This window comes from Triticum aestivum, chromosome 6B, assembly GCF_018294505.1.
Source record: "Triticum aestivum cultivar Chinese Spring chromosome 6B, IWGSC CS RefSeq v2.1, whole genome shotgun sequence".
Lineage (NCBI taxonomy): Eukaryota > Viridiplantae > Streptophyta > Magnoliopsida > Poales > Poaceae > Triticum > Triticum aestivum.
In genome coordinates, this window is record NC_057810.1 from 149931765 (window position 1) to 149957261 (window position 25497).

The following is a 25497-nucleotide window of genomic DNA, read 5'->3' on the forward strand; positions in this document are numbered from 1 at the left end:
TACACTCACACTAGCACCCATATCACATAAGCCATGATAGCAATGATCACCTATTTTAACAGAAACAACAGGCAGGCCAACAACAGGTCTAAGGATGGCAATTTTACCCATGGGTACGGGTACCAGCGGGTACCGTACCCGCATGGGTAGGGTATGGGCACACTTTTATACCCATGGGTAGTACCTATACCCTACCCGTTAAGTCATGGGTAGGGTACGAGTATAGCCTTGTACCCGAGAGTATACCCATACCCTGCCCGCTTGTAAAAATAATGTTAAGTTGTTGTCAATTAATCATTAATTTGTCATGTGATTCGTATACTCCTATTGACTCATGAGTATGTTGTGATTTCTAAATTTTGATAGTAGTCTTGTACCCATCTACTGTTATTGAGCTAAGATATTTGATTTTTTGTCAAATGTGCTATGAATGAGTGTAAAATTATGAACAACTTGTGTACTATTTGTTCTATCCGTTGGGTACCCAATGGGTATGGGTACCCGTCGGGTATGGGTATGGGTAAAGTTTTATACCCGTGGGTACGGGTATGGGTAGAATTTTGTACCCACTGACTATACGGGTATGGGTATGGTATTGCTCTACCCTGCCCATACCCTACCCATTGCCATCCTTAAACAGGTCTATGTTTATTTTTAGTATCGGGTCTAGCAATTCTAGCAGCTTCATCACAGAAGTAAATAACATGGCCATCAATATTATTGACTAAGAGATCTTTGACCATAGCAATACTAGGTTCAACTTTAATTTGTTCAGGAGGTGTAGGTGTTGTAGCATTACTCTTACGAACCACAGTTGAAGCTTTAGCATGATCCTTTATTCTAAAAGAAAAGGGTGGTTTCTCAATATAAGCGGTTGGAACAATAGGATCAACATTATAAGTAATATTTTTTTTTTCAACTTTAATAGGTTTTACTACCTTTACTTCAATGGGAGGATGATATTTAAATCACTTCTCCTTAGGGAGATCAACATGGGTAGCAAAATATTCACAGAAAGAAGCTACTATCTGAGAGTCAAGTCCATATTTAGTGCTAAATTCATGAAAAGCATCGGTATCCATAAAATATTTAACACAATCAAACTTACGGGTTATACCTGACTCCTTACCTTCGTCGAGTTCCCAATCTTCAGAGTTGCGTTTAATTCTTTCCAATAAATCCCATTTGAATTCAATAGTCTTCATCATAAAAGAACCAATACAAGAAGTATCGAGCATGGAGCAATCATTATGAGAAAGTCGAGCATAGAAGTTTTGAATAATAATTTCTCTTGAGAGCTCATGATTGGGTCATGAATATAAAATTGACTTTAGCCTCCCCCAAGCTTGAGCAATACTTTCTACTTCACGAGACCAAAAATTATATATATAATTATGATCACGATGAACCAGATGCATAGGATAATTTTTTTGATGAAATTCCAATACCAATCGGTTGTACTTCCATGATCCAATATCATCACATAGCCTAAACCATGTCAATGCCTTTCCCTTCAAAGATAAAGGGAAGACCTTCTTCTTGACAACATCTTCGGGCATACCTGCAAGCTTAAATAATCCACAAACTTCATCCACATAGATTAGGTGCATATCGGGATGTAATGTTTCGTCTCCTGTATAGGGATTAGCTAGCAGTTTCTCTATCATACCCGAAGGAAATTCAAAGTAAATATTTTCAGTAGGTTCAGTAGGTTGAGGATCAACTATTTGCACTTCTGGTCGGGGTGAAGATACCCCGAACAAGCCCCTCAAAGGATTATTTTCCATAGTAACAAGTGACAATAAATTTCAGCACACTATATAAATGTTTCCTTACCAAATTCCACCTACCAAAGGCGCTTCACTCCCCAGCAACGGCGCTAGAAAAGAGTCTTGATGACCCACAAGTATAGGGGATCTATCATAGTCCTTTCGATAAGTAAGAGTGTCGAACCCAACGAGGAGCAGAAGGAAATGACAAGCGGTTTTCAGTAAGGTATTCTCTGCAAGCACTGAAATTATCGGTAACAGATAGTTTTGTGATAAGGTAATTCGTAACGGGTAACAAGTAACAAAAGTAAACAAGGTGCAGCAAGGTGACCCAATCCTTTTTGTAGTAAAGGACAAGCTTGGACAAACTCTTATATAAAGCAAAGCGCTCCCGAGGACACATGGGAATTTCTGTCAAGCTAGTTTTCATCATGCTCATATGATTCACGGTTGTTACTTCGATAATATGATATGTGGGTGGACCGGTGCTTGGGTACTGCCCTTCCTTGGACAAGCATCCACTTATGATTAACCCCTCTCGCAAGCATCTGCAACTACAAAAGAACAATTAAGGTAAACCTAACCATAGCATGAAACATGTGGATCCAAATTAGCCCCTTATGAAGCAACACATAAACTAGGGTTTAAGCTTTTGTCACTCTAGCAACCCATCATCTACTTATTACTTCCCAATGCCTTCCCCTAGGCCCAAATAATGGTGAAGTGTCATCTAGTCGACGTTCACATAACACCACTAGAGGAGAGACAACATACATCTCATCAAAATATCGAACGAATACCAAATTCACATGATTGCTTATAACAAGACTTATCCCATGTCCTCGGGAACAAACGTAACTACTCACAAATTGTATTCATGTTCATAATCAGAGGGTTATTAATATGCATTAAGGATCTGAACATACGATCTTCCACCGAATAAACCAACTAGCATCAACTACAAGGAGTAATCAACACTACTAGCAACCCACACGTACCAATCTGAGGTTTTGAGACAAAGGTCGGATACAAGAGATGAACTAGGGTTTGAGAGGAGATGGTATTGGTGAAGATGTTGATGGAGATTGACGCCCTCTTGATGAGAGGATTGATGGTGATGACAGTGGCGACGATTTCCCCCTCCCGGAGGGATGTTTCCCCAGCAGAATAGCTCCGCCGGAGGCCTAGATTGGTCCTGCCCAGGTTCCACCTCGAGACGGCGGCGCTTCATCCCGAAAGCTTCCTTATGATTTTTTCCAGGGCAAAAGACACCATATAGCAGAAGATGGACGTCGGGGGCCTGCCAGGTGGCCCACAAGGCAGGAGAGCATGCCCAAGGGGGTAGGGCGCGCCCTCCACCCTCGTGGTTCGTGGGTGGCCCCCCTCTAGTGCTTTCTTCGCCCAATATTTTTAATATATTACACAACTAACTTTCATGGAGTTTCATGACTTTTGGAGTTGTGCAGAATAGGTCTCTAATATTGGCTCCTTTTCCAGCCTAGAATTCCAGTTGTCGGCATTCTCCCTCTTTGTGTAAACCTTATAAAATAAGAGAGAAAAGGCATAAGTATTGTGACATAACATGTAATAACAGCCCATAATGCAATAAATATTGATATAAAAGCATGATGCAAAATGGATGTATCAGATATCTAAGGCAATGATCATGAATATAGGCATCACGTCTGTGACAAGTAGAGCGACTCCTGCCTGCATCTACTACTATTACTCCACACATCGACCGACTCCTGCATGTATCTAGAGTATTAAGTTAAAGAGAACAGAGTAACACATTAAGCAAGATGACATGATGGAGGGATGAAGTCAAGCAATATGATATAAAACCCCATCTTTTTATCCTTAATGGCAACAATACAATACGTGCCTCGCTACCCCTATTGTCACTGGGTGAGGACACCGCAAGATTGAACCCATCACAAAGCATGTCTCCCATGGCAAGATAGATCAATTTAGTTGACCAAAACAAATCAATAGATCAGAGGGAAATGCAAAGCTATTTAAATCATGCATAAAAGAGTTCAGAGGAGGCTCAAATAATATTCATAGATAATCTGATCATAAATTCACAATTCATCGGATCTCAACAAACACACCGCAAAAGAAGATTATATCGGATAGAACTCCAAGAACATCGAGGAGAACATTGTATTGAACATTAAAGAGAGAGTGAAGAGGCCATCTAGCCACTAGCTATGGACCCATAGGTCTGTGGTAAACTACAAACACATCATTAGAAGGACAACAAGGTTGGTGTAGAGGCTCTTCGTGATTGAATCCCCCTCCGGCAGAGTACCGAAAAAGGCCCCAAGATGGGATCTCACAAGGTCAGAGGCTTGCGACGGCCGAAAAGTATTTTTGTGGACGCTTCTAGTATAAGGGGAATATTTGAGAATATATAGTGCTGGAATTAGGATTAGAAGGTCTATGAGGGGCCCACAAGCCCCCAGGGCGCGCCCCTACGGCTTGTGGCCTCCTCGTGGGTATTCTGGCGTCCTCCCCAAGTCTTGCATGTTTCTTCTGGTCCAAGAAAAATCACCGTAAAGTTATATCTCGTTTGGACTCCATTTGTTATTAAGGACAGTAAAACTGAGCCTAATGCGAGCTCTCTCATGTCCCCAACGATTTTGGCCGTCAGATCTTATGTTTTAGTCGTTTCTGGCCGTTGGATGATTACCCTGTCACGAGCTTGCTCGCTAAGTGGGCCAACTGTCCGAGAGGCAGCTACTCCGGTGGAAATTTCGGAGCACTGTGGTTAATCGGGCCTAATTGCGGCGAAAGGCCCGCTAAGGAAAATAGACGCTGCTCGGTGAAGCCGATACGTCTACTCGGGAGAAAAGGGTGTGAGGCGATGCACGTTCCTCTCGATAGATCTTAGGCACGTCACCGCCGCCGCCGCCGCTACCACCTCCTCCGCCGTTCTTCTATTCCCTTTGGGTCGCTGGTTCTCTAGGAGCCTTGGTTTCTTCTCATCCTGCCTCTCTCGCCATGTCTTCTCTCGCTCTGCCCAGTTGCCGTTGTGTGTCCCCATCGACCGCTGCCGCTGTTCCCTTCCCGTCGATTGCTGCCGCCGTTCCCTCCCCATCATCCGCCGCATGGATCGAGTTCTCGCTACCATCGCCGTTCTGTCTAACACTCTTTCTTAGGGAGGAAGATGGAGGATGCGAAGGCTACTAGAAAGCATGGGAGACCATCCAGATCCGTCTTAGGAGCCCACCACTTTTGTTGTTCCGCACCTCACCCTCCGGCAGCGACGCCTTCGATCTTTCTCTGAGCCGAGCTCCTCGTGTGACTGTGCTCCGATGGCGCAGCTTCAGGGGAACAGGTACATGCTAAGCGGTCGACGTTTTTTTCTCCCCACTTCTCCCCAATCCCTCTCGCAAAACTCAGTTTCAGTAGTGGTTCAGTGTTGATCTGCAGTTAATATATATATCAGAGATAATTTTCTTCTGATAATTGTGCAGGTTTGTGAAGGAAAAGAAAAGAAAAGGAATAAGCTGCAGTAAAATTTTGGTGAAGAACATTTTTCCATAGCTTGTGAACACGTTGGTCCTCAGATTTTGATTTTTTATGATTTGTAGTTAAAGCATCCTTTTTGTATTCGATAACTTTATTTGTTCACATACTGCTTGATGTTGCATGGTCTACAGTCAAAACACCACTTGAAGAAGAAGAGGTGGGTGCAGGCGCTCATGGACCAGCTCAACCTGCAGGACATGGGCAATACCGCGGCGAGGGTCGGTGCATGTTGATAGGCACAGACACCATCCATACCCATGAGAACGGTCTGGTTCAGCAGCTGCATGCACATCTGGTGGGTGCGACCTTCATGCTCGAGCAACGACGACCAGCACGGTACATTGACAATCCGATCACTCACCATGCCTCTGCACCCTTGCTACAATTCCATGGTTTGATAATGCATTGATACAACCATCCAGGCAAACAAATAGGAGAATTGGCTTTGCTCTCCATAGGGAATACAACCATGAATTGTTCCACTTTTCAAAGTTTGGAGATGGTCGAGATCTGCATGTGCAGAAGCATTTCAAGTAAATTAGGTTTGAATGGCAGGTACCATATGGTAGGAAATATGTTCTATATGGTGGATTCCTGAGATACATATTTCATCATAAGTTGCTCTGAATAAAGTAAAATGTGATCTCAGGTATTAGCTTACTCTTATGTAAGTAAAAGCTGGTCACAACAATCTAATTTGTGATGACCTACAGAAATATGAAAAAAAAGAGAATGCGCTTGAATATTAACTGCGCTGATGCCTATTCAATCAAACCAATCATTATTGTTACCTTAAGTGTTTCCATTATATGACATTTTGTGTCTACACTTCAAAAAATGAAGAGTTCAACATGAATGGGGACATTAAATAAGAGTGAGGTGCTTATTTAATTTTATGTTTTTTGGGGTAAACATGAATTCCATCTTATGATTTGCACCAACAAAAGATGCACCGGCTCAGTTTTTATCCATCTATAGAACTAATAAAGTAAAGATATCCTATTGTTGGACAGAAATCTTGACATATGGATTCTTATAGCATGATAGGGAGCAGGTGCGGCTCCCAAAGCCATGTTGTTGCAATTTTTTTCTTCAGATCTTGGAACAGCAAGATCATTGTATACAATTGTCTTCAATTTGTACATCAATTGGAAGAAAAATCTAAACTTACATCTCCTGCTAAGACTGATAGGGTATTCTTGCCCAGTTTATAGGTCTTGGTCAGTTTTTGCATGTTTTTTTATTGTTTTATCTTCGACAAGCTTATAATGTTCAGTGGATTCATACTTTGTCCAAAATTGCAAAGAAGCTTATACAGTGACCACATGCAGAATATAGATATAGCTCTCAAGGTACTTTCCTTTGTTATGTACTGCAAATTATTTTGTGTGATAAAGCAACCATTTTGAAAATCAGAAGTGCAGACATTGTCATAGAAGGATAACTACGAACCTTGCATCATATACTATTGTCAGTGCAAGCAGTGGGTTGAAGTTTATCTAGAACAGTGTGTTTCCTTCACAAAAAACTTGTGTCATCTGACCAGCTGTTGTGGCACACCGCGCAACCTGTGGTGCTACTCATCATCGTTTAATTAGGGAACTAACCATTCATGTGTTGCTACTTGCTACCTACAAGGTATATCTACTTATGAAAAATGTGGTGCACCTGTAATCTAGCATCTTCCTTTGGACTTGCAGGATGTAGTAGTGCCCTTTATTCTCTTATCGAAATATATTCAACTGTTTATTCACAAGAGGTCTTTCAACATTGTTTTTTTTGCACATGTTTATTTTCTTCTATATAATGATTCAAGTTTTCGAACATTGTTTTGTTGCATGACATCTGTACATCAGGCTTGAGATCAAAACTGAGTTGAGTTTGTCTGTCCAATTCGCCTCTTGGTTACCATGCAAGATTATGAAATTTATTCATTATGACCTGAAATGTAGTTGAATTCCAATCTATTTTAGATTTTCCTGGAATGCCCGATGACTTTTCTTCTAGGATGAATAAATTAAACCTACATATTTCATGCCTATATATGTATGTGCGTGGAAATTACTATCATTCTATTGAAAATTAGACGGGCGCAGCAACACGCGCCGTCAATGATCTAGTTCCTTTCTGTAAAAGGCAAAAAACAAGGAAAAAACAACAACTTGCACTCGGCACTAGGTTAATAGGTTAGTCCCAAAAAATGATATAAAATTGTACCAAAATGCATATAAAACATCCTAGATGGATAATATAATAGCATGGAACACTCAAAAATTATAGATACATTGGAGATGTTTCAAGCATCCCCAAGCTTAATTCCTGCTCATCCTCGAGTAGGGAAATGATAAAAATAGAATTTTTGATGTGGAATGCTACCTAACACGTTTATCAATGTAATTTTCTTTTATGTGGCATGAATATCCAAATCCATAAGATTCAAACAAAAGTTTAATATTGACATACAAACAATAACACTTCAAGCATACTAATAAAGCAATCATGTCTTCTCAAAATAACATTGCCAAAAAAAGTTATCCCTAAAAAATCATATAGTCTGGCTATGCTCTATCTTCATCACACAAAATATTTCATCATGCACAACCCCGGTGTTAGCCAAGAAATTGTTTCATACTTTTAGTGTTTTCAAGCTTTTTCAACTTTCACACAATACATGAGCGTGAGCCATGGATATAACACTATAGGTAGAATAGAATATGGTGGAGGTTGTGTGGAGAAGACAAAAAAGGAGAAAGTCTCACATCAACTAGGCAAATTAATAGTCTATGGAGATGCCCATCAATTGATATCAATGCGAGTGAGTAGGGATTGACATGCAATGGATGCACTAGAGCTATAAGTGTATGAAAGCTCAAAACAAAACTAAGTGGGTATGCATCCAACTTGCTTGCTTATGAAGACCTAGGTCAATTTGAGTAAGCCCATCATTGGAATATACAAGCCAAATTCTATAATGAAAAATTCCCACTAGTATATGAAAGTGAAAAAATAGGAGACTCTCTATCATGAAGAACATGGTGCTACTTTGAAGCACAAGTGTGGAAAAAAGGATAGTAACATTACCCTTCTCTCTTTTTCTCTCATTTTTTTTCTTTTTCTCTTTTTTTCTTTTTGGGCTCTTTGGCCTCTTTTTTATTTTTATTTTGGGCTCTTTGGCCTCTTTTTATTTATTTAAGTCTGGAGTCTCATCTCTACTTGTGGGAGAATCATAGCCTCCGTCATCCTTTCCTCACATGGGACAATGCTCTAATAATGATGATCATCACACTTTTATTTACTTACAACACAAAAATTACAACTCAATACTTAGAATAATTATGACTCTATATGAATGCCGCATGCATATGAGAACAATATGACAATGATGGTGCGTGTCATAATAAAAAGGAATGGTGGAAGTTGCATGACAATATATCTCAGAATGGCTATGGAAATGACATAATAGGTAGGTATGGTGGCTTTTCGAGGAAGGGTATATGGTGGGTTTAATGCGCCGACGAAAGTTGCGCGGTACTAGAGAGGCTAGCAATGGTGGAAGGCTGATAGTGCGTATAATCCATGGACTCAATATTAGTCATAAAGAACTCACATACATATTGTAAAAATGCATTAGCCCTCGAAACAAAGTACTAATATGCATGCTCCTAGGGGAGAGGTTGGTAGGAGTTAACCATCGCGCGCTCCCAACCTCCACACAAAGGAAGGCAATCAAAAAATAAATCATGCTCTGACTTCAACACATAACGGTTCACCATACGTGCATGCTTCGGGAATCACAAACTTTAACACAAGTATTTGTACCAATACACAACTACTCAATAGCATGACTCTAATATCACCATCTTTATATCTCAAAACAAATGCAAATAATCAAACTTCTCATATATTCAATGATCTTCATGAAAGTTTTTATTATATCCCTCTTGAATGCCCATCATATTAGGACTAAATTCATAACCTAAACCAACTGCCATACTATTTTCAAGACTCTCAAAATAATATAAGTGAAGCATGAGAGTTCATCAATTTCTATAAATGAAACCACTGTCGTGCTCTAAAAAGATATAAGTGAAGTACTAGAGCAACTGCCTAGCTCAAAGGATATAAGTGAAGCACAAAGAGTACTCTAATAAATTCATGATTAATATGTGGCCCTCTCAAAAGGTATGTATGGCAAGGATGATTGTGGCAAACTAAAAAGAAAATAAAGCAAAGACTCACAAGACACTCCAAGCAAAACACATATCATGTAGTGAATAAAAATACAGCCTCAAATAATTTTACCGGTGGATTGAAGACAAAAGAGGGGATGCCATCCAGGGCATCCCCAAGTTTAGATGCTTGGTTCTCCTTGAATTTTACCTTGGGGTGACTTGGCATCCCCAAGCTTAGGCTCTTGCCACTCCTTATTCCATTGTCCGTCAAAACTTTACCCAAAACTTGAAAACTTCACAATACAAAACTCAACAGAAACTCATAAGCTTTGTTAGTATAATAGAGCAAATCACCACTTTTAGGTACCGTTGTGAACTCATTATAAATTTATAATGGTGGTATATCTACCATATTCCAACTTCTCCATAGTTCATACCCCCCCCCCCGATACTACCCATAGATTCATCAAAATAAGCAAAGAACACAATAAAAACAGAATATGTCTAAAAGAGAACAGTCTGTAGCAATCTGAAAACTTCGTATACTTCTGTAACTCCAAAAATTCTGAAAAAATAGGACAACTTAGGCAATTTTTATATCAATCTTGTTTAAAAAATTCAGATCCAGAACACGTTCATGTGAATTTTCAAAATTCTGCTACTGGACGCAAAAGTTTCTGTTTTTTAGCAATATCAAATCAACTATCACCATAGATCATCCCAAAGGTCTTACTTGGCTCAAACAATAATTAAAACACTTAAACACAATTAATACAGAGTTAATAATGTGTATTTATTCAAAACAGTAGCAAAAACAAAAAAAACAAAAAAATTGGGTTGCCTCCCAACAAGCGCTATTGTTTAACGTCCCTAGCTAGGCATATTGCAATAGATCTAAATATTGCCATCTTTGGTATTTAATCCATAAGTGGCCCTCATAATAGATTAATATGGCAACTTAATTTCCTTTCTTGGAAAGTGTTCCATGCCATTCCTTAATGGAAATGGAAATTGAAATATAATGTTTTGGTGTTTCCTTCTTTCATACCAATAATTGCACCAATTGTTCTAAGAAAAGGTCTACCAAGAATAATAGGACATGTAGGATTGCAATCTATATCAAGCACAATAAAATCTATAGGCACATAATTCATATTTGCAACAATAAGAACATCATTAATCCTTCCAATAGGTTTCTTAATACATGAATATGTTAGATGTAAGTTCAAAGAACAATCATCAAATTCATGGAAACCTATCACATTGCACAAAGTTTTTTGAATAGTGGAAACGCTAGCACCCAAATCACACAAAGCATAGCACTCCTAATCTTTAATTTTAATCTTTATAGTAGGCTCCCACTCATCATAAAGCTTTCTAGGGATTGAAACTTCTAACTCAAGTTTTTCTTCAAAAGATTTTATCATAGCATCAACGATATGTTTAGTAAAAGCCTTAGTTTGATTATAAGCACGAGGCGAATTAAGCATGGATTGCAACAAGGAAATGCAATCAATTAAAGAGCAATTATCATAATTAAATTCCTTGAGAACCAAAAGAGTGGGTTTATCGCTGCCTGAAGTTTTGACCTCTTCGATCCCACTTTCATCAATTTTTTTATCAAGATCATCACCCTCCAAATTATTGGGACACCTTCTAGCTAAAGTTGACTCATCTCCAGTCCCATATTGATCAAGTTTTATATTGGCAAATAGAGATTCAATAGGAGTAACACCAATCACTTTAAAATCTTCATCATTATTATCACGAAAAATAGAAGAACATGCTTTCACAAACCAATCTCTCTTAGCATGCATCCTATCGGTTCTTTCTTTACTTTTATTAACAGAGATTCAAATAGTTTTTAAAGACTCATTAATATCATCCTTGTGTGGCATATGTCTCATCTTCAAAGAATCAATCTCAAGAGAAATCTTATCAACGTTTCTAGCCACATCATCGGCTTTAAGCAATTTTTCTTCTACCATAGCATTAAAAATCATGTGAGAATTTATAAAATCTTTAATATTGTTCTCAAGATCAGAAGGTATCTTATTATAATTTCCATAAGAATTGTTGTAGGAATTACCATAATTATTAGAGGAATTACTAGGAAACGGCCTAGGGTTGAAATTGCCTCTATACGCGTTATTACCAAAATTATTCCTACCAACAAAATTCACATCCATAGATTAATTATTATTCTCAATAAAAGTAGACAAAGGCATATCATTAGGACCAATAGGAGTACTCTTACTGGTAATCAATTTTATAAGTTTATCCATCTTTCCACTCACAGTATTAATTTCCTCAATTGCATGCGCTTTTTTTACTAGTAGAAGCTCTTTCGGTATGTGATACATCTCCAACGTATCTATAATTTTTTATTGTTCCATGCTATTATATTACCCCTTTTGGATGTTTATGGGCTTTATTTTACACATTTATATCATTTTTGGGACTAACCTACTAACCGGAGGCCCAACCCGTATTGCTGTTTTTTTTGCCTATTTCAGTATTTCGAAGAAAAGGAATATCAAACGGAGTCCAAACAAAATGAAACCTTCGGGAGCGTGATTTTTGGAACGAACATGATCCAGAGGACTTGGAGTGCAAGTAAAGAAGCAGCCGAGGACTCCACGAGATAGGAGGGCGCCCCCCTATAGGGCGCGCCCCCTATCTCGTGGGCCCCTCGGGCGTCCACCGACGTACTTCTTCCTCCCATATAAGCCTACGTACCCCGAAAACATCCAGAGAGCACCCGAAACACAATTTCCACCGCTGTAACCTTCTGTATCCGCGAGATCCCATCTTGGAGCCTTCGTCGGCGTTCTGCCGGAGGGGGAATCGACCACGGAGGGCTTCTACATCAACATCCTTGCCCCTCCGATGAGTTGTGAGTAGTTTACCACAGACCTACGGGTCCATAGTTATTAGCTAGATGGCTTCTTCTCTCTTTTTGGATCTCAATACAATGTTCTCCCCCTCTCTTGTGGAGATCTATTCAATGTAAACTCTTTTTGCGGTGTGTTTGTCAAGATCCGATGAATTGTGGGTTTATGATCAAGTTTATCTATGAATAATATTTGAATCTTCCCTGAATTCTTTTATGTATGATTGAGTTATCTTTGCAAGTCTCTTTGAATTATCAGTTTGGTTTGGCCTACTAGATTGATCTTTCTTGCCATGGGAGAAGTGCTTAGCTTTGGGTTCAATCTTGCGGTGTCCTTACCCAGTGACAGAAAGGGTTGCAAGGCACGTATTGTATTGTTGCCATCGAGGATAACAAGATGGGGTTTATATCATATTGCTTGAGTTTATCCCTCTAGATCATGTCATCTTGCTTAATGCGTTACTCTGTTCTTATGAACTTAATACTCTAGATGCAGGCAGGAGTCGGTCGATGTGTGGAGTAAAAGTAGTAGATGCAGGCAGGAGTCGGTCTACTTGTCACGGACGTGATGCCTATATACATGATCATGCCTAGATAATCTCATAATTATTCGCTTTTCTATCAATTGCTCGACAGTAATTTGTTCACCCACCGTAATACTTATGCTATCTTGAGAGAAGCCACTAGTGAAACCTATGGCCCTCGGGTCTATCTCTTATTATATTTACTTCCAATCTACTTTTATTTGCATCATTACCTTTTGCATTTATATTATAAAATACCAAAAATATATTTATCTTATCTTACTATCTTTATTAGATCTCACTTTCGCAAGTGGCTGTGAAGGGATTGACAACCCCTTTATTGCGTTGGTTGCGAGTTCTTTATTTGTTTGTGTAGGTGTGTGGGACTTTTGAGGAGACTCCTACTGGATTGATACCTTGGTTCTCAAAAACTGAGCGAAATACTTACGCTACTATTGTTGCATCACCCTTTCCTCTTCAAGGAAAACCAATGCAAGCTCAAGACGTAGCAAGAAGGATTTCTGGCGCCATTGCCGGGGAGGTCTTCGCTCAAGTCAAGACATACCAAGTACCCATCACTAACTCATCTCCCTCGCATTTACATTATTTTCCATTTGCCTCTCATTTTCCTCTCCCCCACATCACCCTTGCCGTTTTATTTGCCCTCTCTTTCCCAATCTCCTCCTCTCTTTTTCGCTTGTCTTTTTTCTGTTTGCTTGTATGTTGGATTACTTGTTGCCATGGCACAAGATAATACCAAATTGTGTGATTTCTCGAATACCAATAATAATGATTTCATTAGCACTCCGATTGCTCCTCTTAATGATGTTGAGTCTTGTGAAATCAATACTGCTTTGCTGAATCTTGTTATGAAAGATCAATTCGCCGGCCTTCCTAGTGAAGATGCCGCTACTCATCTAAACAACTTTGTTGATTTGTGTGATATGCAAAAGAAGAAAGATACAGATAACAATATTGTCAAATTGAAGTTATTTCCGTTTTCACTTAGAGATCGTGCTAAAGTTTGGTTTTCGTCTTTGCCTAAAAATAGTATTGATTCTTGGAACAAGTGCAAAGATGCTTTTATCTCTAAGTATTTTCCTCCTGCTAAGATCATCACTCTTAGGAATGATATTATGAATTTTAAACAACTTGATCATGAGCATGTTGCCCAATCTTGGGAAAGAATGAAATTGATGCTTTGCAATTGCCCTACTCATGGTTTGAATTTATGGATGATCATACAAAAAATTTATGCCGGTTTGAACTTTGCTTCTAGAAATCTCTTAGATTCGGCCGCGGGAGGCACTTTTATGGAAATCACGTTAGGAGATGCTACAAAACTTCTTGATAATATTATGGCTAATTATTCTCAATGGCACACCGAAAGGTCTTCTAGTAAAAAAGTGCATGCTATAGAAGAAATCAATGTTTTAAGTGGAAAGATGGATGAACTTATGAAATTGTTTGCTACTAAAAATACTCCTCTTCATCCCAATGATATGCCTTTTTCTTCTTTGATTGAGAATAATAATTAATCTATGGATGTGAATTTTGTTGGTAGGAATAGTTTTGGAAACAATGCTTATAGAGGAAACTTTAATGCTAGACCGTTCCCTAGTAATTCCTCTAATAATTATGGAAATTCCTACAATAATTCTTATGGTAATTTTAATAAGATGCCCTCTGATTTTGAGAATAGTGTGAAAGAATTTATGATTTCTCAAAAGAATTTTAATGCTTTGCTTGAAGAAAAATTGCTCAAAGTTGATGATTTGGCTAAGAACGTTGATAGACTTTCGCTTGATGTTGATTCTCTTAAACTTAGATCTTCTCCTCCTAAGCTTGATATCAATGAGTCTCTCAAAGCAATGAGAATTTCCATTGATGAGTGCAAGGAAAGAACCGCTAGATTGCGTGCTAAGAAAGATTGCTTTGTAAAGGCGTGTTCTTCTAGTTTCCATGAAAATAATGATGAGGATCTTAAAGTTATTGATGCGTCTCCTGTTAGATCTATGTTTTGCAATATGAATCTTGATAATTATGGGACTGATGATGAGTCAACTTTGCCTACAAGGCGTCCCAAGAATTCCGAGTTTTTAGAGCTTGATGCTAAATTTGGTAAAAGTGGGATTGGAGAGGTCACAACTTTAAATAGTATTGAACACACTATCTCAGATTTCAAGGATTTTGATTATGATAATTGTTCTTTAGAAGGTTGTATTTCCTTGTTGCAATCCGTTGTTAATTCTCCTCATGCTTATAGTCAAAATAAAGCTTTTACCAAACATATTGTTGATGCCTTGATGCAATCTTATGATGAAAAACTTAATTTGGAAGTTTCTATACCTAGAAAACTTAATGATGAGTGGGAACCTACTATAAAGATTAGAACTAAAGATCATGAGTGTTTTGCTTTGTGTGATTTGGGTGCTAGTGTTTCCACGATTCTGAAAACTTTATGTGATATTCTAGGTTTCCATGATCTTGATGATTGCTCTTTAAATTTGCACCTTGTGGATTCCACCATTAAAAAGCCTATGGGAAGGATCAATGATGTTCTTATTGTTGCAAATAGAAATTTGGTGCCCGTGGATTTTATCGTTCTTGATATAGATTGCAATCTTTCTTGCCCTATTATTCTTGGTAGACCTTTCCCTAGAACGATTGGCGCGATTATTGATATGAAGGAAGGGAATATTAGATTCCAATTTCCATTAAAGAAAGGCATGGAGCACTTTCCAAGAAAGAAATTCAAATTACCTTATGAATCTATCATGCGATCTACTTATGAATCAAGTGCCAAAGATGGCACTACTTAGATCTATCTTCGCTTTTATCCCTAGCTAGGGGCATTAAACGATAGCGCTAGTTGGGAGGCAACCCAATTTTCTTTGTGTTTTTTGTTTTTGCTCCTGTTTAGTAATAAATTTTTCATCTACTTTCTGTTTAGATGCGTTTTTATCTTTTAATTAGTGTTTGTGCCAAGTAGAACCTATAGGATAAACTATGATGATAGTTGATTTGATTCTGCTGAAAAACAGAAACTTTGCGCTCATGAGAAAAATTTCAATAAATCACAGAAACGCGCTTTTGCATTGATTCTTTTTTCTTCTGATCAATAAACAAATTGTACAGTACGTCCTATTTTGGTAGGATTTTTAAAGTTCCAGAAGTTTGCGTTAGTTACAGATTGCTACATAGTGTTCTGTTTTTGACAGATTCTGTTTTTTGTGTGTTGTTTGCTTATTTTGATGCATCTATGGCTAGTAAAATAGTTTATAAACCATAGAGAAGTTGGAATACAGTAGGTTTAACACTAAAATAAATAAAGAATGAGTTCATTACAGTACCTTATGTGGTGGTTTTGTTTTCTTTCACTAACGGAGCTTATAAGATTTCCTGTTGAGTTTTGTGTTGTGAAGTTTTCAAGTTTTGGGTAAAGCTTTTATGGACTATGGAATAAGGAGTGGCAAAAGCCTAAGCTTGGAGATGCCCAAGTCACCCCAAGATATTCAAGGATAGCCAAAAGCCTAAGCTTGGGGATGCCCCGGGAAGGCATCCCCTCTTTCGTCTTTGTTCATTGGTAACTTTACTTGGAGCTATATTTTTATTCGCCACATGATATGTGTTTTGCTTGGAGCGTCGTGTATTATATTAGTCTTTGCTTTTTAGTTTACCACAATTATCCTTGCTGTACACACCTTTTGGTAGAAGCCTATTTGATTAAAATTTGCTAGAATACTCTATGTGCTTCACTTATATCTTTTGAGCTTGATAGTTTTTGCTCTAGCGCTTCACTTATATCTTTTAGAGCACGGTGGTGTCTTAATTTTGAAGAAATTGCTAGTCTCTCATGCTTCACTTATATCTTTTTGAGAGTCTTTTAGAACAGCATGGTATTTGCTATGGTTACAAAGTTGTTCCTAGAATGATGAGCATCCAAGTTGGGTATAATAAAAACTGTCATAGAAAAAGAATTGGATGCTATGATCAATATGATGCTTGATAATTGTTTTGAGATATGGAGGTAGTGATATTAGAGTCATGCTAGTTGAGGTGATTATGAAAAATACTTGTGTTAAGGGTTGTGATTCCCGTAGCATGCACGTATGGTGAACCGCTTTGTGATGAAGTTGGAGCACAATTTTATTTATTGAGTGTCTTCCTTATGACTGGCAGTCGGGGACGAGCGATGGTCTTTTCCTACCAATCTATCCCCCTAGGAGCATGCGCATAGTGCTTTGGTTTTTGATGACTTCTAGATTTTTGCAACAAGTACATGAGTTCTTTTGACTAATGTTGAGTCCATGGATTATACGCACCTCATCCTTCCATTATTGCTAGCCTCTCTTGTGCCGCGCAACTTTCGCCGGTACCATACACCCACCATATACCTACCTTAAAACAGCCACCATACCTACCTATTATGGCATTTCCATAGCCATTCCGAGATATATTGCCATGCAACTTTCCACCGTTCCGTTCATATGACACGCATTACTTTTGTCATATTGCTCTTTGCATGATCATGTAGTTGACATCGTATTTGTGGCAAGGCCACTTTCATAATTTTCATACATGTCGGTCTTGATTCATTGCATATCCTGGTACACCGCCGGAGGCATTCATATAGAGTCATATCTTGTTCTAGCTTTGAGTTGTAATTCTTGAGTTGTAACTCCATAAAAGTGTGATGATCTTCATTGTTAGAGCATTGTCCTAGTGAGGAAAGGATGATGAAGACTATGATTCCCCCACAAGTCGGGATGAGATTTCGGACTTTACAAAAAGAAAAAAGAAAGAAAGAAAAAAAGGGGAGAAAGGCCAAAAAGAAAAAAAAGGCCAAAGAAAAAAAAGAGAAAAAAATAAAAAGAGAGAAAAAGAGAGAAGGTACAATGCTACTCTCTCTTTTTACACACTTGTGCTTCAAAGTAGCACCATGATCTTCATGATAGAGAGTCTCCTATGTTGTCACTTTCATATACTAGTGGGAATTTTTCATTATAGAACTTGGCTTGTATATTCCAATGATGGGCTTCCTCAAAAGTGCCATAGGTCTTCGTGAGCAAGCAAGTTGGATGCACACCCACTTAGTTTCTTTTGTTGAGCTTTCATATATTTATAGCTCTAGTGCATCCGTTGCATGGCAATCCCTACTCACTCCCATTGATATCTATTAATGGGCATCTCCATAGCCCGTTGATACGCCTAGTTGATGTGAGACTATCTTCTCCTTTTTTGTCTTCTCCACAACCACCATTCTATTCCACATATAGTGTTATGTCCATGGCTCACGCTCATGTATTGCATGAAAGTTGAAAGAGTTTGAGATTATTAAAGTATGAAACAATTACATGGCTTGTCATCGGAGTTGTGCATGATTAAATACTTTGTGTGATGAAGATAGAGCAATAGCCAGACTATATGATTTTGTAGGGATAACTTTCTTTGGCCATGTTATTTTGAGAAGACATGATTACTTTGATTAGTATGCTTGAAGTATCACCATTTCATGTTAATATGAACTTTTATTTTGTATCATTTTGATCTGAACATTCATGCACAATAAAGAAAATTACATTGAGAATTATTCTAGGTAGCATTCCACATCAAAAATTTCTTTTTTATCATTTACCTACTCGAGGACGAGCAGGAATTAAGCTTGGGGATGCTTGATACGTCTCCAACGTATCTATAATTTTTGATTGTTCCATGCTATTATATCACCCCTTTTGGATGTTTATGGGCTTTATTTTACACATTTATATCATTTTTGGGACTAACCTACTAACCGGAGGCCCAGCCTGTATTGCTGTTTTTTTTGCCTATTTCAGTATTTCGAAGAAAAGGACTATCAAACGGAGTCCAAACGGAATGAAACCTTCGGGAGCGTGATTTTTGGAACAAACGTGATCCAGAGGACTTGGAGTGCAAGTCAAGAAGCAGCCAAGGACTCCACGAGATAGGAGGGCGCCCCCCCCCTATAGGGCATGCCCCTGTCTCGTTGGCCCCTTGGGCGTCCACCGACGTACTTCTTCCTCCTATATAAGCCTACGTACCCCGAAAACATCCAGAGAGCACCCGAACACAATTTCCACCGCCGTAACCTTCTGTATACACGAGATCCCATCTTGGAGCCTTCGCCGGCATTTTGCCGGAGGGGGAATCGACCACGAAGGGCTTCTACATCAACATCTTTGCCCCTCCGATGAGTTGTGAGTAGTTTACCATAGACCTACGGGTCCATAGTTATTAGCTAGATGGCTTCTTCTGTCTTTTTGGATCTCAATACAACGTTCTCCCCCTCTCTTGTGGAGATCTATTCAATGTAAACTCTTTTTGCGGTGTGTTTGTCGAGATCCGATGAATTGTGGGTTTATGATCAAGTTTATCTATGAATAATATTTGAATCTTCTCTGAATTATTTTATGTATGATTGAGTTATCTTTGCAAGTCTCTTCGAATTATCAGTTTGGTTTGGCCTACTAGATTGATCTTTCTTGCCATGGGAGAAGTGCTTAGCTTTGGGTTCAATCTTGCGGTGTCCTTACCCAGTGACAGAAAGGGTTGCAAGGCACGTATTGTATTATTGTCATCGAGGATAACAAGATGGGGTTTATATCATATTGCTTGAGTTTATCCCTCTACATCATGTCATCTTGCTTAATGCATTACTCTGTTCTTGTGAACTTAATACTCTAGATGCAGGCAGGAGTCGGTCGATGTGTGGAGTAATAGTAGTAGATGCAGGCAGGAGTCGGTCTACTTGTCACGGACGTGATGCCTATATACATGATCCTGCCTAGATAATCTCATAATTATTCGCTTTTCTATCAATTGCTCGATAGTAATTTGTTCACCCACCATAATACTTATGCTATCTTGAGAGAAGCCACTAGTGAAACCTATGGCCCTCGGGTCTATCTCTTATTATATTTGCTTCCAATCTACTTTTATTTGCATCTTTACTTTTTGCATTTATATTATAAAATACCAAAAATATATTTATCTTATCTTACTATCTTTATTAGATCTCACTTTCGCAAGTGGCCGTGAAGGGATTGACAACCCCTTTATTTTTTTTATTTTTTTATGGGAAGGACAGTAGGAGAGGCTCCTACTATATTTTCATATATAAGGAAGAAGGTTACACAGTTACATCATATGTACATACATCTCCATTCGGACCACCCACAATGAGAGTGAGGATCCCTATTCAAACAAAGAACTAGATGAAAATTCTAACGTATCAAAGATCAGCTAGGAAGGAGTCTATGAGAGCAAAGTACTCTCTCTTGGTTCTGTGTTGTAGAAGTCCAAAATCTTCCTTGAATCTTCGAAGCCAGGAGTTGATGGAAGGGTCCACCCTTCTGAAATGCTTGTTATTTCTCTCCTTCCATAAACTCCAGGCTGCCACAAGGAAGATGTCAAGGAATAGGGGCCCGTTCCAGGTGTCTTTGGTTGTTTTGAGAAGGTGTAGACGGCATTGAAAAGTCGGCCAAACGATCCCAAGTTTATCCCAGCAGGCTTGACTAAAAGGACACGTAAACGATGACAACCCCTTTATTGCATTGGTTGCGAGTTCTTTGTTTGTTTGTGTAGGTGCGTGGGACTTTTGAGGAGCCTCCTACTGGATTGATACCTTGGTTCTCAAAAACTGAGGGAAATTCTTACGCTACTATTGCTGCATCACCCTTTCCTCTTCAAGGAAAACCAACGCAAGCTCCAGACGTAGCAGTATGCCATTGAGAGTAATTTGCCATAATATTATCTATGAGTTTTGTAGCTTCTCCCAATGTGATTTCCACAAAAGTACCAGCTGTGGCGTAATCTAAAAGATTTCTAGATGCAAAATTCAATCCCGCATAAATTTTTTGTATGATCATCCATAAACTTAAACCATGAGTGGGGCAATTTCTTATCATCAATTTCATCCTCTCCCAAAATTCATTATATCTTTCCTAAGGGAGATGATCTTAGCGGGAGGAAAATACTTGGAAATAAAAGCATCTTTGCACTTGTTCCATGAATCAATACTATTTTTAGGCAAAGATGAAAACCAAGTTTTAGCACGATCTCGTAGTGAGAAAAGAAATAGCTTCAATTTAACAATATCATTATCCACATATTTTTTCTTTTGCGTATCACACAATTCAACGAAAGTGTGTAGATGGGATGCTGCATCTTCATTAGGACTACCAAAAAATTGTTCTTTCATAACAAGATTCAACAAAGCGGCATTAATTTCATAAGATTCCGCACTAGTGGCGGGAGCAATCGGAGTACTAATAAAATTATTATTATTAGTGATTGAAAAGTCACACACCTTAGTATTTTTTTTGAGACATCGTGACAAAGCAAGCAATGTTGCACACAAGCAAACAAAAAGCAGCGAAAAGACGAACGAAAAGAAGGCGAATAAAAAGGCAAATATTTTTGTGCTTTTCTGAAAATGTTTTAGAAGTGGGGGAGAGGAAAACGAGAGGCAAATAGAAAATAATGTAAATGCAAGAGATGAGAGTTCATGATAGGTACTTGGTAGGCTTGATGTGTATCCTCCCAGGCAATGGTGCCAGAAATTCTTCCTGCTACTTCTTGAGCTTGCGTTGTTTTTTCCTTGAAGAGGAAAGGGTGATGCAGCAAAGTAGAGATAAGTATTTCCCTTAGTTCAGAACCAAGGTATCAATCCAGTAGGAGGAACAAGCAAATCTCCAATAGATGTACTTGCACAAACAAACAAACACTTGCACACAACACGAAAAAAGGGTTGTCAATCTCGTCACGGTCACTTGCAAGAGTGAGATCTAATAGAGATAGATATAAAACAAATAAAAAGTAAATAAAACTTAGATAGGTATTTTTGTATTTTGGTTTATAGATATGAAAATATATGATGGAAAATAGACCCAAGGGCCATATGGTTCACTAGAGGCTTCTCTCTTGAAAGAAAACATACGGTGGGTGAACAAATTACTGTTGAGCAATTGATAGAAAAGCACATAGTTATGACGATATCTAAGACAATGATCATGAATGTAGGCATCACATCTGTGACAAGTAGACCGACTCCTGCCTGCATCTACTACTATTACTCCACACATCGACCGACTCATGCCTGCATCTAGAGTATTAAATTCAAGAGAACAGAGTATCACGTTAAGCAAAATGACATGATGTAGAAGGATAAACTCAAGCAATATGATATAAAACCCTGTCTTTTTATCCTTAATGGCAACAATACAATACGTGCCTCGCTACCCCTGCTGTCACTGGGTGAGGACACTTCAAGATTGAACCCATCACAAAGCACCTCTGCCATGGCAAGATAGATCAATCTAGTTGGCCAAACCAAATCAATAGATCGAAGAGAAATACAAAGCTATTTAAATCATGCATAAAAGAGCTCAGAGGAGACTTAAATAATACTCATAGATAATATGATCATAAATCCACAATTCATCGGATCTCAACAAACACACCGCAAAAGAATATTATATCGGATAGAACTCCAAGAACATCGAGGATAACATTGTATTGAAGATCAAAGAGAGATAAGAAGCCATGTAGCTACTAACTATGGACCCGTAGGTCTGTGGTAAACTACTCACACATCATCAGAAGGGCAGCAAGGTTGGTGTAGAGGCCCTCCATGATCGATTCCCCCTCCGGCAGAGTACCGGAAAAAGCCCCAAGATGGGATCTCACGAGGTCAAAGGCTTGCACGCGGCGGAAAAGTATTTTTGTGGACGCTTCTGGTATAAGGGGAATATTTGAGAATATATAGTGCTGGAATTAGGGTTAGAAGATCTACGAAGGGCCCACAAGCCCCGGGCGCGCGCCCCTACGGCTTGTGGCCTCCTTGTGGGTCTTCTGGCCTCTTCTCCAAGTCTCGTAGGTTTCTCCTGGTCCAAGAAAAATCACCGTAAATTTTTGTTCCGTTTGGACCTCGTTTGATATTCCTTTCTGTAAAAGTCATAAACAAGGAGAAAACAACAACTGGCACTATGCACTAGGTTAATAGGTTAGTCCCAAAAAATGATATAGAACATTACCAAAATGCATACAAAACATCCTAGATGGATAATGTAATAGCATGGAACAATAAAAAATTATAGATATGTTGGAGATGTATCAATCATCGAAGAGATCCGAGTGCTCGGAAGGTGGAGCAAAAGCTCCACTTCTCGTGGCAAGTTACCATTTTCTATGCCATGGCAGGGGTTTAGGGATCGCCTAACCATGGCACTGAAGAGGGACGTTTTTGCTGCGGTACCTGCCGTCCTTACCGACCTCCATGGCGACAACCTCTTCGATGCCCTGGTGGTGCAGCTGCCGCCCGTTGCTACATCGGAGAATGACCACCTCGAGGTCGCGCTCGACGATGACAAGAGCAACATGGAGAGAGGGAACCCATTGTGCGATGCATGGTACGTGCGGCTTAAAATAGCTAATTTAAAGGAAAACACAATCAACCTAAAGAAAAGACCAAAATGCCCTCAAAACCTCTCGAGTCGGTACACCCCAAATCACCTCGGGTAAGAAACACTCCACACACGCCTACCCAACTCGCGCAAACGTAACAACCCGGCAAGGCTAACGTGCATCGCGCGCCGGCGCATGTTGGGGTCGGTCAAACCACACAACCCGACTTTACTATAAATGAAACATCGAACTAGTGAAAGCGGGTCACGCACCACTAACTGCGGGGATCCAGGTGTGAGCTGGCACGCGCGGCTGTAGGTGGGTGCAACGCGCAACCCACCTGTCGCGACCAGACTAGCCTGATGAGTAGCATGGACACCGACAAGCAGGCCTGGCTCGCTAGTCACGCGCGCCAAATTGCGTGAACACTCTTTCGCAAGTGCGCCTGAAGCCGCTCAATGACGGTGGCCTGGACGTGCACATGGTCCACCTGTCCATGGACCGCCCAACTGGGCAGATGCGCCCCAAAGAGTGGTGCGCATGACTCGCAACCCTCCTGCCGTGACCGGACCAGCCCAACGAGGGGCATGTACGCCGACAAGCAAGCTTGTCACGTGCGTGAAAGGGCTTCCTCGAGCGCCACTGAACCCACCTAATGACGGTGGCCTCGAGCAAGCTCGCAGTCCACTCGTCATGGACCGCCTAGCGGGGTCGTCCGGGTGTAAGCCGTCTAGACTGATGGACGACTCAGAGAGCCCTCGCAAGGTCCTCGTTGTAAGCCACCGCGAAACGGATGGCGCAGAGGCCCTCTTCACCCTGGACGATTCCAAGGAGACGGGTACTGCAACATCTTTATAGTAGTATATGCTGGAAGTATGCCCTAGAGGCAATAATAAAGTTGTTATTATTTATTTCCTTCTTCATGATAAAGGTTTATCATTCACACTAGAATTGTATTGGCCGAAAACTTAAATACATGTGTGGATACATAAACAAATACCGTGTCCCTAGTGAGCCTCTACTAGACTAGCTCACTGATCAAAGATGGTTAAGGTTTCCTAACCATAGACATTAGTTGTCATTTGATATCAGGGTCACATCATTAAGAGAATGATGTGATGGATAAGACCCATCTGTTAGCTTAGCATATGATCATTCAGTTTATAGCTACTATTTTCTTAATGTCAAATACATGTTCATTCGACCATGACATCATGCAACCCCCGGGTACCGGAGGAATACCTTGTGTGCTATCAAACGTCACAACGTAACTGGGTGATCATAAAGATGCTCTACAGGTATCTTCGAAGGTGTCTGTTGAGTTGGCGTGAATCGAGATTGGGATTTGTCACTCCGTATGACAGAGAGGTATCTCTAGGCTCTCTCGGTAATACACATCACAAGAAGCTTGCAAGCAAAGTGACTAAGGAGTTAGTTGCAAGATGATGTATTACAGAACGAGTAAAGAGACTTGTCGGTAACGAGATTGAACTAGGTATGGAGATACCGGCGATTGAATCTCGGGTAAGTAACATACCGACAGACAAAGGGAATTACGTATGTTGTCATAAAGGTTCAATCGATAAAAGATCTTCGTGGAATATGTAGGAATCAATATGGGCATCCAGGTCTCGCTATTGGTTATTGACCAGAGAGGTGTCTCGGTCATGATTACATAATTTCCGAACCCGCAGGGTCGCACGCTTAACGTTCGTTGACGGTAGAGTAGTATTGGCATATTTGATGAGTACTAACCAAATGTTGTTCGGAGTCCCGGATGAGATCCCGAACATCACGAGGAGTCTCGTAATGGTCGAGAGGTAAAGATTTATATACTGGAAGTCATATTTTGGGTTCCGGAAAAAGGTGCAGTTTTTTTGATATTGTACCGGGAAGCTTCCAGAAGGTTCTGGAGGATTCTGGAGGGGTCCGGAAGCCCACAAGTGGGTCCACCACGACCCAAGGGCTAGAATGGGCTGAGGAGAGGTGCTCTAGCCTTATTGGGTCAAGCACACTATCACGCCCAATATGCGATACTATCCTAAAGAGACTCGAAGGTCCCACCAAGGATAGAATCGCATATCGATACACTTTTGCAAGGTGGATATCATTACATCAACATTACATAATAGATGGGGATACATACAAGAGGCATACAATGTCACACTAATACAACA

At 39.7% G+C, this 25497-nt stretch overlaps 1 long non-coding RNA gene across 1 annotated transcript; it reads left to right on the forward strand.

The window, feature by feature from the left end:
* The first annotated feature begins 4640 nt into the window (after positions 1-4640).
* Positions 4641-6271, forward strand: LOC123133811 (uncharacterized). Its single transcript, XR_006465394.1, has 3 exons — positions 4641-5112; positions 5252-5642; positions 5729-6271. It is a non-coding gene; the product is annotated as an uncharacterized lncRNA (long non-coding RNA).
* Positions 6272-25497: the final 19226 nt, after the last annotated feature.